The sequence below is a fragment of the Mytilus galloprovincialis genome, chromosome 6 (genome assembly GCF_965363235.1).
Source record: "Mytilus galloprovincialis chromosome 6, xbMytGall1.hap1.1, whole genome shotgun sequence".
NCBI classification, from domain to species: Eukaryota; Metazoa; Mollusca; class Bivalvia; order Mytilida; family Mytilidae; genus Mytilus; species Mytilus galloprovincialis.
Genome location: NC_134843.1, coordinates 51,178,187 through 51,190,551, shown reverse-complemented (window position 1 = coordinate 51,190,551; position 12,365 = coordinate 51,178,187). Strand labels below are relative to the sequence as shown.

The following is a 12,365-nucleotide window of genomic DNA, read 5'->3' as shown; positions in this document are numbered from 1 at the left end:
CATATGACTTTAAACCTAATTTAGTCAAATTGGTAACTTTATTGTAGATGAAGAAAGTGAAGAAGAAATTGCAGAAATATTTAGACCAGAAAAGAAAGGTATATGTTTTTTGAGAAAAAATAAAGGCAGCAGTAGTATACTGCTTATAGTATTGTGGTTATTTTAGTGAAGCAAAGGGTCAAAGATGATTGGTATAGATTTCACTAAAATTTATATTTTAAAGATCAAATTTATTTGTTAATGCATATGGATTCACCAATATAAAGATACACATTACATATAAGTCTGATTAACTTGAAACTTAGTACACATGTTCCCTATGACATGATCTTTCTAATTTATATCAACTAAAATTAATTTGTAGATATTCATCCAGATTTTAGAAAATAAATGGGGAGGTTGGGAGGATTTTATTTCAAAAACTTTATTTCATATGAAACCCTCTTGTGGCATATACTTCATATATGCAAGTGTAATAATAAGCTTATATCATGTATAAGGAATTATACATAATTTTTACAATTCTGAAATAAATATCTCTGATGGCAACCACTGTTTTACATTCAATTTTCGCTATAGAAACCTATTTATAAGTGACTTGAGTGTTGAGAAATGCACTCTTCAGTTGTACTACCTACACTCCATTTATCATGTTTATTTTACTTCTAAGCAAAGCATTATGGTCCCCATAAAATAGCAAATGTATTGGTATGCAAAACAAGTATGAGAAGTACAGAATAAAATGAAAACTCAAACCGTTTTAAAAATAATAGGGTTGGTGCCTTATACATCATTGTACATGTTATATGCAAGATGCAAAATATAATTACAATGTAAAACATGAACTTTAAAAATAAGAAAGTTGTTTAATGTCGAATCTGTTAAGGGTATAAAGACGGAGGGTGTTTGCTGTTTGTCATAAAAAAAACCAACAGCCATCATGAGTGGGTAATTCTAAGGAATTGTGATAATAAAATACATATGTTTGTCGACTTTTTGAACTCAATATACAGTCATAAATCTAAAAGTTTGTGCTTGTGTCAATTTCTTTTAATCCAGTCATGTTTTATTGTACCAATGTCATAGGTGGATCCAGGGGGGGGGGGGGGGGGGGGCGTGGGAAAAAAATGGTTGATTATATAGGGAATCACTGAAGCATGACTGGAGCGGCCCCCCCCTTAGGAAAAGTTCTGGATCCGCCACTGAATGTGTTCCATGTTCCTTGCGCTTTGGATATCATTCCCAGTCCAAATTTCCCGACACAAAGCCATTGTCTAAATAAAAATATCCATTTTTTTCTATTCACAGAATTTTTTTGCGTTCTTGGACACAGCCTATTATACATACTTGTAACCTGAATATTTCATGCCTTTCTCGTAATCAATGCAATCTCTATTCTCTGCAGATGATGTTGTCATATTAGAACATGTTGACTTAATCATTATGTCTAGATTACTGCAAGAAAAACAAAGACTGAAATTTGAAACAGGAAGTTATGAATGAAACAAAATTATTGATGGTTATAGGTTCAGAATGAACAAAATCCTGAAATCGTATTTTTTTTTATTAAAACAAATCTGGATGAGTCGATTTCCGAGAGGGCCTGGGTGGGGTTGAAAATCAATTAAATCTAATTGGCCTTAAATGCCAAATTATATTTATTACTCTAATTTCACAGTCCACTGAACATAGACAATGATAATACGAGAGAAGCATCCATGTACTTTGGACACATTCTTGTTTGTATGAAAAAAACAATAAACCTTTTCCAAATGTTTTGCTGTTTTAAAAAAAAATATAGATATTATACATTATCTTCATTCATTCTTGAAAATGACAATAGTATTAAAAAAAGGAATCCAACTGTATCAACAATTTTCTTACTTGCAAGTCAAATTATAGATTTGCATAATTTTCATTGTAGGAAGAAGATATGTGCAATGGAGTGAGAAAGATTCGAGCATTGTAAAATCCTACTTCAAACAATACATCCAGGATGTTTCTAAAGAAGGTGCAAAAGGGAGAATGCCAGGTATGTTTTATTGCATATAGTATTAACCACTTATTCATGCCTTGTTATTATGAATATCATACATTGATTTCATTATTCAGACTATTCAGTCAAAATAATCAGTTTAAATAAGGTTCAGGTGTTGCTCAGGCTTTAGTCTTCTATCTTGCGATTTGTATACTGTTTTAATTGTTTTTTGATTTTTTTCTTGTTTTTCTTGTTGTTGTCAGTTTATTTTAGACATATGAGTTTGATTGACCCTTTGTGTTTAACTGTCCCTCGATGTAAGATTAGATATGAGGAAGCGTTTACTGAAAGTTATATACTTGCATATGAATTATTTTTATTCAAATATGTACTTCTTTCTGATATGTTCTTTCTGACATGGGCTGATTTAGTTGTGTTACTTTTTATGATTCAAACGTCACTGATGAGTCTTTTGTAGAATAAAATGCACATCTGGCGCAAATACAAAATTTTAATCCTGGTATCTTTGATGAGTTTATTAATAGCTTAAATGCTCGAATGATAAGCTTATCCTTTGACAATGTATGAATTTTTGAACATCATATGGTGCATTACATTTGCTCGCAAAAATCATTGTTTACACCAATTATTTTACAGGTAAACGCGGGTTAATAGAGGTATTATAAGATTACACTTATTTCTTATTTTACTTTTATTTTTTTAGTCTCTTATTATGCACAATCACTTAGTCTTGGAAATATAAACAAGATAAAAGATTGAAAAACATAGTAAATCTAGATATTTTACAATCGTAACATGCACAAAAGTACATGTACATGTATGTGCTGAATAAAACTGCTCATTTTAGTGAACATTGAAAGATTCCAGGGTATTTTAGTATGCCAGGACTCGGCTAAAGGAAGTACAGATGCCTTTGCAATTATTCATAGTGCATTGCCATGAAATATCTGGACTGTCTACAGAGGTGTTTACAACTACAATTTTACTATAGTTTCTAGGGATTTCAGTGAAAAAATACAGACTACTATTGTCATACCAAAAATTAAGGATTTGAAAGAAAAAAATTGTTTCGTTTCAAAAGCATAAGTTTAATGACATGTTTGGTAGATTGTTCATTAAAATGGCTTGGTTTACAATTCTGAGTGATATTTTGTGTGATAGTGGATGAACATGTGTCTTCCCTGAAGCCGCTATTGCAACACCTAGAATGGCAGATGCTTTTCATGTATGTTCAAATGTAATTATAAATAGACATGTACATCAGATAACTGCATGTGGTTTGCTAGTAAGTTGACTTCTTATATTACAATTCATCAGGCACAAACAGAGAATAATGAGTCGTGAATGGCAATGTTGGTACCATACGTTTAATAGAACATCCCTTCGAGACGAAAGATGGTAGCTGAACCAGAAGTCAGTAGACTGGTAGATGAATTTGCAAGATTTATTGGCTTGAGTCATTCTACAACAGATGAACGACAGCACCAAGACTACAAAAACACAAAAGGATTTTTTCAAAAACTTTAAAATACTTTCTAAAGGAATGGACGAGTTTTGAAATCAATTTGTAGAAGAGTCGTCAGATTTGTACAAAATTTACTCTTTTAAGGTGGTACCCAACACTTTCACTAAAATTAATTTGAGTCGTTTAATTTTCATAAAATTTTGTCAAAGTATTTACTTTGACACTTTAATAAAAATATAAAAATTTAAAATGTTTTGAACCAACTGTTTTGTCAGAAAAATTACACTGGTTATATAGCAATTTGTCGAACATCAGTTTTGATCATTGAGAAGCTTAATATTCCTTTTACAACACAGTGTAATTAAAACGTTTAGCTGACTTTACAGAGTTATCTCCCTGTAGTGTTAGGTACCACCTTAAGGAAATGGTTGATTCAGAAGTAGGTAAGATATGAATATGAACTCCAAGATATTGAGTTCAAATAGTACGATCTTTGAATTAATGAAATGCGAAACGAAGGATAGTCTGCTACCGGTATTTTTAACCAGATTAAAAAGAACGTTTTCATTTAAAATCCGTTAAATGAAACTGGAAACTTATTTGCAAAGCTGGAGAACCTGGACACTGACTGCATCTCTTTTCTAGACTTTTCATTTCTTCTTTAGCCACAAAAACCAACTGCTCCTCCTTCTTTGTTTCAGGGTGTGGTATTAATTCACAGCAAATGGGTATACTTGAAACGTTCTATGATTTGCCATCAACTGATTCCCTTTCTGACGCATATATCGTTGGTGGGACAGCAATGGTAAATTTATTGCCACCACTCGGGGCAAACATATTTGATGATAATGCAAATGATATCATACTGCCTTACATAAAGTATCCAAGAGTAGACATCTATTTGATGTTTACTTAATTAATTATTTTAAGGCTGGGACAAAAACAAAAGGTAAAGTATTGGTGCTAGACGGCAAGTTGTTGGTTCTGGAAGAACCCCAAGGGTTTTGAGTAGTTTGTCGGAAGATGACAATAAAACGGAATTGTTCAACTTTCTTGCCGACATAATTGCTATTTTAGAGACTATATATAATGAAAATGATTATGCCACTCATCAAGGTGAAAATATTCTTTGCAATTTCAATACAGATGCTTCCTAGCTATCCCCTTGTGACCATGAAAAAGCATATACACAAATGATTGTTTATGATAAGCATGCTGCTGAAAGGTTGTAAAAAGTAGTTTTACCTAGTACTGAAATAAATGTAGTAGTATTAAGAAATGCAGTACTCCCAAGATTAGGTGTGGACAAATTAAGGATAGGTTTTTGAAGGAATAAAGATTTTCGATGGCTTCCTGAGCATGTAATATCAACATTTTTTGGTCCTTGTGTAAAGCTTTTCCTTTCCTCTGAACATTTAGTGAGTGTGTCGGCATCAGAAAGTAAAGAGATCAATTTAGCAGACATTGGAAGTATTCTAAGATTTAACAGACATTTTTGCCCGATTTTGTATGAAGACACAGACATGGACATCATAGAAGTATTTGTTTGCATCATGTACGGAAACTTCACTGTTTGCTGTTAAGGATGCACGATTTAGATCGTTTGCAAAAAGCAGTGGCCTTATGATGCTATTCCGCCTACCACAAAATCCTTATCAATACCATTACCTGTGGGAGGCAGAATAGTACCATAAGGCTGCATCCATGCAAACGATTTTAATCTTCTGGAACACATCAAAAGAGTAGCATATCAAGTTGGACATGTTTGGACTCGTCCGATGTTATCCATTCCACATGTACCAAGTCATGAACACAGGAGTTAGGTTAAAGAAATAATACAATGACAAATGGAAACCAAAATGGACTTCTTTGTTGGCAGCTGATCCTCGTGTCATGATTTTTTGAAATGCGGATGCAAGAAATTCAGCTGTGTTGGTAACTGTAACGCTATCATTCTGGCCTTCCGCGTATTTTTATATGTCAGACAGATGTCAATTACAGATAATTATAAGATAAGCAATCTGTCTTTCTAAACAAACTATATATACATTTGAACTTAACAAAGTCAGTGATATCTCTAATTAAATTGAGAGAAATGATATAATTGACATTTTTCACGTTTTGATGCCATTTTGGGACCGGAAGTCATTTTTTTCTTCATGTAGGCATTGTTTTTTCGTGCTTTAGGAACTGTAATTTAATTTTTATCAAAACTTACATTGGATGAGACCTATTACACAGCTTTCAAAAGATTTACGAAATTTAACCAATTTGATAAGACGCCATTTGCAAAATAAGCGGTGGCCATCTTGAAAAAATGCTTTTTTTTTATGGCCAGCAGCTGATTTTTATACGACCGCAAAATTTGAAAAATTTTTCGTCGTATATATCTATCACGTTGGCGTCGTTGTCTGCGTCGTCGTCGTCGTCGTCCGAATACTTTTAGTTTTCGCACTCTAACTTTAGTAAAAGTGAATGGAAATCTATGAAATTTTAACACAAGGTTTATGACCACAAAAGAAAGGTTGGTATTGATTTTGGGAGTTTTGGTCCCAACATTTTAGGAATTAGGGGCCAAAAAGGGCCCAAATAAGCATTTTCTTGGTTTTCGCACTATAACTTTAGTTTAAGTTAATAGAAATCTATGAAATTTTGACACAAGGTTTATGACCACAAATGAACGGTTGGGATTGATTTTGGGAGTTTTGGTTTCAACAGTTAAGAAATTAGGGGCCAAAAAAGGGCCCAAATAAGCATTATTCTTGGTTTTCGCACAATAACTTTAGTTTAAGTAAATAGAAATCAATGAAATTAAAACACAATGTTAATGACTACAAAAGGAAGGTTGGTATTGATTTTGGGAGTTTAGGTCCCAACAGTTTAGGAATTAGGGGCCAAAAAGGGACCCAAATAAGCATTTTTCTTGGTTTTCGCACCATAACGTTAGTATAAGTAAATAGAAATCTATGAAATTTAAACACAAGGTTTACGACCATAAAAGGAAGGTTGGTATTGATTTTGGGAGTTTTGGTCCCAACAGAATAAGGGGCCCAAAGGGTCCAAAATTAAACTTTGCTTGATTTCATCAAAATTGAATAATTGGGGTTCTTTGATATGCCGAATCTAACTGTCATGACTGTGTATGTAGATTCTTAACTTTAGGTCCCGTTTTCAAATTGGTCTACATTAAGGTCCAAAGGGTCCAAAATTAAACTTAGTTTGATTTTGACAAAAAATGAATCAGTTAGGTTCTTTGATATGCTGAATCTAAAAATGTACTTAGATTCTTGATTATTGGCCCAGTTTTCAAGTTGGTCCAAATCGGGGTCCAAAATTAAACTTTGTTTGATTTCATCAAAAATTGAATAAATGGGGTTCTTTGATATACCAAATCTAACTGTGTATGTAGATTCTTCATTTTTGGTCCTGTTTTCAAATTGGTCTACACTAAAGTCCAAAGGGTCCAAAATTAAACTTAGTCTGATTTTAACAAAAATTGAAATCTTGGGGTTCTTTGATATGCTGAATCCAATAGACCATCTAACATCATAGTACTATCTTTTTACAAAATAAAAAGCAATTATACCAAGCATGTTCCATTAGATAGACCATCTAACATCATAGTACTATCTTTCTACACAATAAAAACCAATTATACCAAGCATGTTTCATTAGATAGACCATCTAACATCATAGTACTATCTTTTTACAATATAAAAAGCAATTATACCAAGCATGTTTCATTAGATAGACCATCTAACATAATAGTACTATCTTTTTACACAATAAAAACCAATTATACCAAGCATGTTTCATTAGATAGACCATCTTACATCATAGTACTATCTTATGTCGCAATAAAAACCAATTATACCAAGCATGTTTCATTAAATAGACCATCTAACATCATAGTACTATCTTTTTACAAAATAAAAAGCAATTATACCAAGCATGTTTCATTAGATAGACCATCTAACATCATAGTACTATCTTTCTACACAATAAAAACCAATTATACCAAGCATGTTTCATTAGATAGACCATCTAACATCATAGTTATATCTTATGTCGCAATAAAAACCAATTATACCAAGCATGTTTCATTAAATAGACCATCTAATATCATAGTACTATCTTTCTACAAAATAAAAACCAATTATACCAAGCATGTTTCATTAGATAGACCATCTAACATCATAGTACTATCTTTCTACACAATAAAAACAAATTATACCAAGCATGTTTCATTGGATAGGCCATCTAACATAATAGTACTATCTTTCTACACAATAACAAGCAATTATACCAAGCATGTTTCATTAGATACACCATCTAACATCATAGTACTATCTTTTTACAAAATAAAAACCAATTATACCAAGCATGTTTCATTCAATAGACCATCTAACATCATAGTACTATCTTTCTACACAATAAAAACCAATTATACCAAGCATGTTTCATTAGATAGACCATCTAACATAATAGCACTATGTTTCTACACAATAAAAACCAATTATACCAAGCATGTTTCATTAGATAGACCATCTAACATCATAGTACTATCTTTCTACACAATAATAACCAATTATACCAAGCATGTTACATTAGATAGGCCATCTAACATCATAGTACTATCTTTCTACACAATAAAAACCAATTATACCAAGCATGTTTCATTAAATAGACCATCTAACATAATAGCACTGTCTTTCTACACAATAAAAACCAATTATACCAAGCATGTTTCAAAAGATAGACCAACTAATATCATAGTACTATCTTTCTACACAATAAAAACCAGTTATACCAAGCATGTTTCATTAGATAGACCATCTAACATCATAGTACTATCTTTCTACACAATAAAAACCAATTATACCAAGCATGTTTCATTAGATAGACCATCTAACATCATAGTACTATCTTTTTACACAATAAAAACCAATTATACCAAGCATGTTTCAAAAGATAGACCATCTAACATAATAGTACTATCTTTCTACACAATAAAAACCAATTATACCAAGCATGTTTCAAAAGATAGACCAACTAACAAATTCAGTAATTTTTTTCATTTGTAAAGGGGCATAACTCTAGAAAAGTAATAGTAACACCATCAAAATTTGACTTTCATCTGTATTTTGTTGCAATAAGAATTGTGTATAAGTTTTATAACGTTAGGTTGAGGGAAACTTAAGTTTGAGAAAGAAAACGACGAAAAATTCAGCAATTTTTCAATATGTTAACAAGCATACATTTATTTTTGGCATTGCACAAGTCATGTCTTCTTTGACTGTTCATGACGTTGAAATACTAAATCTCTGTAATGTAATCTGTTTTAGTTGATTTTAGTCTCTGATGCTTGATTTTTTTTAAATTAATTGTTTTTGGCTTTTCAGTAACTGTGAGTACTCTCAAATCGTACTTTCTTGTTTATTTGACCTGTTGATACTATTTGTAATGCTCTTTAGTTATTTAATGTATACTTATTCAGGGATGTAACTGGTCTATATACCAGCTTTGAAAAGTGTTTGATAGTACTATACATTTTCTCTAGAAAGGTTAAAGTTATGCCACTAAAATTCAAACTTGATCCGTGTTTTGCGTAATAAGCATTGTGTATAAGTTTCAAACATTTGGTCGGATCAAACTATAACATCCATAGCTAAGGCTGCGGCATAAAAATGTTGGTTATCCCCATTATTATTCAATCTATTGATAACTTACCTTACTATCCTTATAAATCTATCTATAATCAGCTTGCATGTTAAATAGTCTAGAGCCGTTCCATTGAATTCGTCTTCTTTTTCTGTTTCTTGAGGAAGTTAAATCAACCTGTTCAGTCACTATAAAGTGTTACAATTCATATTTAGACGCAACACATAAATAGTGACCAAAAAGGTACCGCAATCTCAGGATGAACGCTTAAATAAAAAAAAAAAAAATATGAACACACCTATTATGTCTCACCCCGCAACATTCTGTATGTATGTTCCTGTCCCTAGTCAGGAGTCGGTCATTCAGTGGTTGTCCTTTGTTTATGTGTTACATATTTGTTTTTGATAATTGGACTGTTAGATCTCTCGTTTGAATTGTTTTACAATGTCATTTCGGGGCCTTTTATAGCTGACTATACGGTATGGGCTTTGCTAATTGTTGTTGGCCATACTATGCCCTATAGTTGTTAACTTCTGTGTCTGACTCATTTGATCTCTTGTGGAGAGTAGTCTCATTGGCAATCATACCACATCTTCTCTTTGACATAAAATATTTTAACCTTCGTTTTAAAAAACACATGTCCAAAACTGGAATATGATTTGATTGCGTTAAAGATCTGAACACAGACAGAACAACTAACATGACTAAATTCATATATTTTTGTTCAAGCATAATTGATTTGAAGTCATACTCTCCTCGTACATACTTGAATTTAACACGAGATGGATTGTATGAATAAATGATATCGTTATTTTGAAACTTTCGGATGCACAATTAAATTTCCTAATGGTGCACATGCGCAAAAGCGTAACCAATTTGATTAAGATTAATCCGAATAATCCAGTTGTTTCATTCGGATTATTCCAATTATTAATGTATCAAAGGCAATTATAACAACAATCAGTGAGAAGTGTTATTATGACCTATTAATGCTCCAAAACAAGCCATTAACTTTTAATTATTTTCATGTGTTTTCTTGAATTTCGAGAATTTATACCATTTAAATATCTGAAAAGGTTTATTTAACTTAAATACCCATAATATTAATATTTTAGTATTATGCGTCCTTGATAAAAGTAAGGAGAACGAACCCAGGGCCTTACTGCTGATTAATGTTGATGTTTGAGTTCTTTTATATACGTTATAATATGAATATACCCAATAATCTAGAAAACTTGAAATAAAAACATAATCAACCTAGTTGTTTTATACTCATCTAAAATAGATATTTTTCAAAGGTCTTTTTTCTTTTTTTACCGTACACCTTTTACATTTATTGACATTATAATAAAAATCATAAACATTTATGAATTACAATTAATATATATCTTTATTTTTATTTCTTATAAACACGATAAATATATTTTTTATTGGGGCCGGATCGATTTTACATATGGGATGGATCGACGTTGGGCCGGATCGACTTGGACCGGATCTACGTGGGGCCAGATCGACCCAAAAGCTTATTCTTGCTGTGACACTTTCCTGTCGCAGAAAGGGATCAAGGCAAGAAATAAAATAGCCTTTCATGACTTCACAAAATAACATATTTTATATTTTTCCAGCACCAGCAATAATTTTATCCCTCTATACAGGTATAAACACCATATAGAGGGTTTGTTTCCAACCGGATAAATAAAACTTAGATATGATGTCTTCTCCTTGTACATTTTTTGTACTTAGCTACAAAAGGACAGCAGGAGTCTACATGCCAGTTTGTAGAATTTGAAGCGTTTTACGTTTTAGTGGTTTTATCATAGAGTATTGACCCTTTGACTGCCATAGCATTGGAAAACGTTTTACCTTTGACTGCTAAGAATCGGCCCGGCTTCGAACTTTATAAAACAGCGCCATGGCAACCCTGACAACAATTGATAACGTCACGCTATTCTGCATGGTACCTGTATATGATTGCTCGTTTGATGACACAACCGTATGTCTGCTTCGTTTATTTATCACTCTTAAGTGTCGAATGTTTTTACTGTATTTGTGTTTTTTTTATATTTTGATCAGTCTTTTAATTGGTGTTAATTGCAATTTATTAGTATTTGTAAAAACTGATAGCCTCATTGACTTTAATAAATGGTATTCAGAAGATCTGTGCCACATGGCCAATATTTTGGCCTTAATGTTATTTCTCAAAAATGCCACGGCCCATTTTAAATCGTTTGTGTTGTATGAAATAAACCATAATTAGTTATGGTGACAACACCAGTGTTTAGTTTAAAATATTTAACGGTTTTACTTCGATTGACAGGCTCCCGTTCTAGAACAAACTCTATGTGTAATATGCTTTATTAAACTCAAATGTGCGGATTTGTGTATCAAATTCCATTGTCAAACTTTTGAAGAAGAAAAATAAAAGCAATAAAAAAACTTCGGGCTTTGGAAAAGTTTTTCTGATTTTGTTCTACATGCCTTTAGTTTGTATAATATCAAACATCGTCACAGCAAATAGGTATTTCGTCGATTTCGGTAAATGATAGAGCGAGAATATAAATTTATTTGTGAAAATTGCCACTGTGTGAAATTAAGTTCCTACAATTACAGACAGGCAAATTTTCTTTGTCTTGTTTTACTTTTTAGTTGATGATAAAATTGAAAATGGAAATGGGGAATATGTCAAAGAGACAAGAACCCGACCAAATATGTTAAAGGATATTTCTTAAAGTCAAGTGGCAAATAAATATGCATATATTAAGGACGTGAACATGTCACTTCTTCATGTACCAAGACCTAATTCTGATTTTTTTGAAAAGAACATTTAAATATTCTGGTCTTATTACCTGGAATAATTTACCAAATAATATTAAAGAAATAGATTATTTAGATACATTTAAGACCAACTGTTCAAACTATTTTCTAACTGAACAGAATAAAGATGCATGAAACTAATGTATTTCTTTTTCTTCTTCTACTGAATGCATATGTGCTTATTTAACTGTATTATGTATTTTATATTGTATGTATTTTTGTACGTTTTTTATTTGTATTGATAGTTTTTGAAGATTAACATGTAATTGTTAAATGTGTTACCTTCGTTTAATAAAGAATTTTATTATTATTATGTAAACAATCGCCATATTGCTTTGTGACGTATTGGAATTTCCACAATAATATATATATTTTCGAATAACAGCCACTTTAACTCGCTTTGTAACTACGATGTACACCTTATCT

At 31.8% G+C, this 12,365-nt stretch overlaps 1 protein-coding gene across 1 annotated transcript in view; it reads left to right on the top strand.

Annotated features, from left to right (window-relative positions):
* LOC143079818 (von Willebrand factor D and EGF domain-containing protein-like) overlaps positions 1 to 12,365 on the top strand; it is a 115,468-nt gene that overhangs the window by 71,765 nt on the left and 31,338 nt on the right. The gene's annotated exons all lie outside the window — the stretch shown is intronic.